The sequence below is a fragment of the Nicotiana tabacum genome, chromosome 5 (assembly GCF_000715075.1).
Source record: "Nicotiana tabacum cultivar K326 chromosome 5, ASM71507v2, whole genome shotgun sequence".
Classification (NCBI taxonomy): domain Eukaryota; kingdom Viridiplantae; phylum Streptophyta; class Magnoliopsida; order Solanales; family Solanaceae; genus Nicotiana; species Nicotiana tabacum.
The window spans coordinates 81,823,991-81,831,825 of NC_134084.1; positions in this window are offsets into that span (position 1 = coordinate 81,823,991).

Consider the following 7,835-nt stretch of genomic DNA (forward strand, 5'->3'; position numbering starts at 1 on the left):
GGGTAGCAGAATAAAATGCATTCGTCATATCAAACTTAAAAATGCCAAGTAGAAACATGCAATTGAAGATAAGCAAACAAATCAAATATAGTATCTATTGATGGCATCAACACAAACAAAAAGTGCCAATGGGCAATACCTTTGCCCCAATGAATAACCCTTGCCAGTTCGAAGCAGACTTGACTTAACTTTATCTTGATGTGGAAGAATGCATTTCAGCACTGACTGAGTTACCTCAAACTGCTTGAGAGACATTTTCTTATTGTATGCTCTTATCAACCTCTTGATTTCCTAGACTTACTGCCTCAGTCTCACTCAATTCAAAGTTCAGGTCATCTCAGAGTGCGTGAATCCTTAATTGTTTCCTAAAACGCATCTTTTTATCATATTCAAAACTATGTCATTGCTTCATGAATAGACTAACTTTCAAGATCAGGCTGAGAATTATACGTGCATGTCACGTCACTAGGGTCGGCATGAAAAGAACTATAAGAGGAAAAATGACCTAAACAAAACTGACTAGAATTAACAGAAAACAAGAGATTGCATTAGACAGATGGTAAAAGGGTTTGAACAAGACAAGCAAAATAGACATGGGTTACTACCTTGGAACAATCCTAATAACACTAGACGTGTTACTACAATAAAGCGAACTAGGCAAAAAGAAGAAGAAGAGTTTGAGCCACAACACAATGTCCGGATTACAACCCTGAAATAACCCGGACAAACAGAAATGCCAACAAAATAAACCACCAAAACTCCTCCCTGTCTAGCCAAGAAAGGAGTGTCTTTTCAATTACCAAGCTCGACATATTAGCCACTGGGTTGCACATCAAGATTACTGGGACCTTCACCAATTTCAATATCATTAACTTCAGTCAGCAAGTTCCCAAGAGGATTCTCATACTCCCTATCACCACGCATCTTCCCCACAAAGTGTGCATCATCACGTGCAGGTAAAGAGTTCTGTGCAATGTTCTGGGTGTCACTGTCCTGGACCACAATTATCCCTTCTTGAATCATTCTTTCTATATCCCTTTTCAAATCCTAACAACTTTTGACATTGTGCCCCTGGGCATTGGAATGGTATTCACACCTTTTAGAAGGGTCAAAGCTTCTTACACGCGGGTCCACATGATTCAGAGTAATAGGTGCAATCAGGTCATAATGCTTTAATTTCTCAAACAAGTTTGCATAGGACTCTCCTATCGGTGTAAAATTATTTTCAACCTTTGTTTACCTCTATAAATCTGGCTTGGATATGGGTAGTTGAGTGCCTGAAAATGTTGTGAAGGCGAAAGAGTATTTTGGGATGCTGATGCTCGCCCTAGGGAGTAACCCAGTGGTTGGATAGATGGCCGGACATTGTTCAGAGGATAGTACTGGGGTGGATTTTGTGGAGCTCGGTATTAAGGCTGAAAGCGTTTAGCAGGAATGCTGATTGTATTATGTCGTTGGCGGGTCTCAACAACATCTTTTCTATCAATCGGAAAACTGGCCCGAGCAACTTGTTCATTCCATCTGAACCAAAACTCCCTAAAACTTTCCTTGGGTCTCTTTCCTTGGATCGAGGAAGAGTAGCTGGTGGAGGAGCTACAAAAATAGGAGTAGATGTCGGAGCAGGGTATGAGTTTGTTTTGGTTGGTAGAGCATGGAAGATTTGGGAGGAAGTGCTAGGGTGATTGTAGTAAGGGGTAAAGCCCGGTGCATGTTGAGGGGAAAGGTCGACGGTATTGGGCATCTGTGATTGGGAGAGTGGTGGAATGGAAGAAGGGTTTTCTGTGTAGTTAGTGGGGAATGAAGGTAGAGGATGCCCCCTGATACAAGACTGATACATTTCTGCCATCTGCTGTTTCAACCTTTGGACCTCCTCTTTCAATTCAGATTCTGACTTCTCAATCTCCCTCGACGGGTCAATAATTCTTGTGTCCAAGTCTTTGCTAGCTAGGATACCTTGCTCTTTGACCTTGTGTTGTCCGGATGAATCACCAAAGTGCCACAAACTAACCACCCTCTATTATGATAACAATGAAAGTAACAAAGAGGAGCAAAATAATACCAACATGTTAGGGTTAGAGCATTTATCAGATAGAAATATTACATTGCGTGCAATGCCCTCTACTCACAATTAACGGTTCTAGAATGGCTTAGAGGGTACGAAGGTCATATGGCATCATCCCAATTTCACTCTTCTTCACCCATTTCCTTCTTTATTTTCCTTCTAACACTGATTGGCTCTTCAATTCTTTCCCCCTCTTTTCAATAATTGTCACTCTTTTCTTTCCTCTCATTTCTCACATCCACAATTTCATCTCTTTTTTTCTTTTTCTCTCTCTTTTTTTTTTCAATGATTCGATCGAACCCTATGTAGGTTGCCTACGTATCATGTCCCTCATGAATAAGATCAAGCGTAGTTCTTGAAAAGTAATGGACAAAATAAACTAAGAAACAAAAATCTTTTTGGGATTTTTCATTTATAATTTTTTTGGATTTTTAAATACAAAACAGGAAGTACTATAACAAAAGACTCGACAATCTTAACTAGACTGACAGACTCAATACTACTGTACAATACTAAAAATTAAAAGACAACCTAAGATAGACTAAAAAATAAAAAGTTTCCTCAAGCAGCTCGTGCATGCAATGGTTTTGACTAGAATGATCTTGGAGTATTTGTCGTGCTCAAACTCTAGTAAATTGATATATACTTGAATGGAAAAATAAGATCAAATAGAGTTAGTGACTCAAGACACATGTGACGCCACGACACCTTCTATTGGACAGATGCAATGCACGATTATAGTTATTTTTGCAAGATGACCTACGTAACCAAAATGTGGCTATTACTGCAAACTCAACAAAGATGACCTCAAAGACATGGACATACCTCACTAAAGCTTATATGGATTCGAACTCCCAATAATCATGACCCAAAATTAATTTGCAAAAATGACCCATTTTGCAAAAGCGGCCGATATGGCCCGAAGTGGCTAAAGATGCAAACTCAAAAAGGAAGGACCTTAAAGTAATATGACACCTAGTTGTGGACTCAATATCCTAAGACATGGATAATTGATTTGAACCACTTTTGCGAAAATGACCCCATTTTGCGAGAATGACCGATATGGCCCAAAAGTGGCTAGACATGCAAATTCAACAGGAATGGCCCTTGAAGTGAGAGGACACTTTATTGTAGACTCAAGGCTCTAAGACATGAGATAACAAATTACTTTGAGAAAATAATCCTATTTTGCAAAAACGACTGATGTGGCCAAATATGGCTATACATGCAAGATTTGGCTACGACCCCGGAAGCCCTTACCTAAGACTTACTAGGAAGACCGGACCCTATGTGGGTTGCCTACGTATCTCGCCCCGAAAGACGAGAATCAAGTATGCGTAGTTCGGGAAGATTGGATACGGGATAGAAATTGAAAAAAACATCTAATTTGAAAAAAACTATATATTTTTGTCTTTTTGGAAAACAAATGATGGAAAATGTAAAAAAAAAAAAAAATTGGATTATTTTTTATTTATTTATTTTGATTTTTGAAAAATGGTGGGAAAGTACAAAATCTTTTTGGATTTTCTTTTTTTAAAATTTTTGGAAAGTGATGGAAAAGTGTAAAATCTTTTGGATTTTTTTTTTTTTTTTAATTGTTTGAAAATAATGAGAAAGTGTAATTTTTTTTTGGATTTTTCATTTTCATTTTTTTTGTGTTTTTTTTTTTGAAAAAGTAGTGAAAGAAAAATATAACTGGGCCCTATTTGCTTCGTCTTTCACCCTTTTTTCCCAAGCATCGGTCCGCCAAATGACCTTTTTACCCTTAAAGATGCAACATGTGTCACATAGGGATGATTGAATGTCTTTTTGAGCCACTGGCCCATTTTGACAAAATTTGGATAGGCTTTCTACAAAGGGACACGGTACCTGAGACCAAGCCCTACTAGGTCTAAATGACATTATGCAAATAAAAATGACCTAAAGGCTGACTTAAGTTTAGGGTTCACTAACAAAGCAATTCGAGGGAGCGTATGGTCGATGGTGGCTGCTCAAGCTTTCCACCCACTCCATACGTCTGACGGCCCCCTCCTAAATTAAGGGTGACTCAACAAAGAGTTCGTGCATGTGACGCGTACTCCGAGACTTGTTGCAGAAAGAAAACCCGTGATTATGCAAATGATGACATTTTATAAAGTAGTAACACATTAAGAAAAACAATAAACAAATAACCAACAAAACAAGAAAATAAGACAAACAAAGCAAATAAAAAAAAACAAACACCTCAACTGAATATCCTAAAAGCCAACAAGATCAAGTACCAGCTCGAACCTACAGATCCCCAACAGAGTCGCCAGAGATGTCACACCCCTTTTTTTTACAAACTTCACTAAACCCTCTTAAACAGATAAAAAATTTAGTAAAGCTTGAAAAAGGTTTTTAATTAAAAAGTTACAAAATTGTGTGTTCAAAAGGAAATTACTCAGAGCCGCCACCTGACATTTGATTTCGGTGTGTCAGGTCATCGTTTTTCTAAAAATAATTTCTTCCTTTTAAAACACTTGGACTTCAAAACTAAGTCTGCACCAGAGATTTGGGTAAGGGGGTTCATTTGACTCGGGAGAATGTGTTAGGCACTCCCCAAGTCCCGTGAAGGTCACGGTTGCGACTCGATCTAGTTGGCTTTTAAAATATTCGAGTTGAGGTAAACATATAGAAAAAGAAAATAAACACACATGAGGCTCGAGGTCGTCCCCACCTAATAAAAGATGAATAAATAAAAATAAAACACTACGAGTTCTACTATCGATCTCCAAGTATAAATACTTCGGGGCATACCCCGGAATAAAATATATACAAATTCTTCGGGCATTCCCCGGATAAATTTAACTAAAAGGAGCGACCTCTCACCTTAAAAGAAATTAAAACACGAACGTCCTAAAGGTTTGCCTACCCAAATGAGAACGGCCTAAGCATGCTCCTATCGATTCTTAATTAAAAAGATGAAACGATGTACAATTCATTCAATATCCAAAGTTATTTGACTTATCTAACATGACAGAAATAATTTTCCCTTGTTAATTAAACCAAGTTCAACACCTATTATGCATGTTTGATATCTCTCAATCATTTACTTTAACAATCCATGTTATTAACTTTATCCATCATCGATTTTGGATTACTTTTCTGCGCAAATGTTCTTATCCCAACAAACACACTTTAGGAACTACATAGACAAATAGCTTATAACTGAACGTTTATCAAACGCAATTAAATAACAAACACACTAAGCACAAATAAGCACATCACAGAAATTGATTAAGTAAGGAGTGAAGTAGTATCAAATTAGGAAAAGAAAAAAAGAAATGGACCTCAAACAGGGTGTCGCCTATTCACGAGAGCCTCCAACTTTACAATTCCTGTTTGGATGCCAAATTGCTACCACGGACGCCTAGCCATGGAGTAGTGATGCAACAGCAAGCCATTACATCATAGAAGAGCTTAAATGAAATCCTAGAAATCATTCCTAGTTAAGAAAATGAATATGGCAGCCTCAATAGCGCTTGAGCTAATTTTTGTATTTAATGAGGATATCCAAATCAAATCCCTAACAAAACAGCTATGAGAGGAAATGAAAATCCGAAAATTGATGCCGAAAACTTGAGAAAAATCGATCTGGACCGTGACCATAAGCCTCCAAACCACGAACTCGACTTAATCGGAATGGTATACCACCGCGAACGACCTCGACAATGGCTATTTCGTGGCTAACTTCAGTGACCGTTCGGAGGTTTCCCTAATTTTTTTTGGAGTGGTTTTTGTGTATTTTTAGCTAGATTTCATGGAGGAAAATCACAATGGTGGGTGGAGGGGTTCGATTTTTTTGGGAGTTGCGGCTGGGGTCCTCCCTCTAGGTCTAGGTTTTTTGATTTTTTCTTGTATATTATCTTAAATGGGTGTCTAGGTTTGGGCTTTTGAGTTAATGGGCTAAGGGATTGGTTTAATTGCGCTACAAGCAAGACTAAATTGGTCCAAAAACTAATTATATTCTCTCCTCCTTTTTGTATATAAAAATAATATAGCAAACAAGATAACTATTAAGAATACAACTTAATCTTACTTAAGAAAATAACTATTAAAAATAATACTAACCGTTTAAAACAAACCTATTTTTTAGTATTTTCTTAAGATTAAAAATGACTACAAAACCTTAATGAAACTATTTTTTGTAATTTTCATTTATGTGATAAAAAAATAATGTAAAAGAGTCAAAATTAGTTGAAATAACTATATTAGGCCTAAACTAAGTATTTAAGTGCTAAAATATGTAAAATTTTGGGGAGGGTCAAAAATCACATGTCTACAGCTGCCCTTCTTTGACTGGAAATACGAAGTATGTTTAGACAAAAAATGACTAGACATATTTTTTGACCCGACCCTTATTTAGACAGACCAAAAACTAAGATAAAGGAAGAGAATGTGACCGAGCCCTAGTATCTGAGCTGCATACATATCCTTGGCTATAAAGGAATCAGGCCACGTGTAGTTCATACGTGAGAAGGACGATGGAGTACCGAGGTGGAGAGTCGAGTGAAGTGTCGTCGAGGTTCCGGTCCGCGGTTCCTGCCGTCACATAAAAAATAAAAGGAAAAATTACAGCAAAGTAAAAGAAAAATACAAGATCCTATCTACTTCTTGTCTTGAATCTTCCTTGAATCTCTACTTGATCTTCAACATGAGACTGAAAAATGGACCCTGTTCTTCAGGCGGGCTCCTGATGCTTCTTGAATTTGTGAATTGAAAGTAACTTTGAAATGAATTCCCTCGTTCTCTAGGTGGGCGTCTGCCGATGACTTAACTTGAAATGAATTCTCTCGTTCTTTAGGTGGGTGCCTGATTGCCAAAAACTTGAACAGTATTCCCTCGTTATCCAGGTGGGCGCCTGTACCAAGACTTAAATTGTATTCCCTTGTTATCCATGTGGGCGCCTGATTACCAAAAACTTGAATTGTATTCCCTCGTTATCCAGGTGGGTGACTGATTACCAAAAACTTGAATCGTATTCCCTCGTTATCCAGGTGGGCGCCTCATTACCAAAACTTAAATTGTATTCCCTCGTTATCCAGGTGGGTGCCTGATTACCAAAACTTGAATTGTATTCCCTCGTTATCCAGGTGGGCGCCTGATTACCAAAAACTTTAACTGTATTCCCTCGTTATCCAGGTGGGTGCCTAATTACCAAAACTTGAATTGTATTCCCTCGTTATCCAGGTAGGTGCCTATTACCAACAACTTGAATTGTATTCCCTCGTTATCCGGGGGGTGCCTGATTACCAACAACTTGAATTGTATTCCCTCGTTATCCAGGTGGGTGACTGATTACCAAAACTTGAATTGTATTCCCTCGTTATCCAGGTGGGTGCCTGATTACCAAAAACTGAATTGTATTCCCTCGTTATCCATGTGGGCGCCTGATTTCCAACAACTTGAATTGTATTCCCTCGTTATCCAAGTGGGTGCCTGATTACCAAAACTTGAATTGTATTCCCTCGTTATCCAGGTGGGCACCTGATTACCAAAAACTGAATTGTATTCCCTCGTTATCCATGTGGGCGCCTGATTTCCAACAACTTGAATTGTATTCCCTCGTTATACATGGGCACCTCATTACCCAAAACTTGAATTGTATTCCCTCGTTATCCAGGTGGGTGACTGATTGCTAAAACTTTAATTGTATTCCCTCGTTATCCAGGTGGGTGACTGAATGCCAAAAACTTGAACTGTATTCCCTCGTTATCCAAGTGGGTGCCTGATTGCTAAAACTTGAATTATA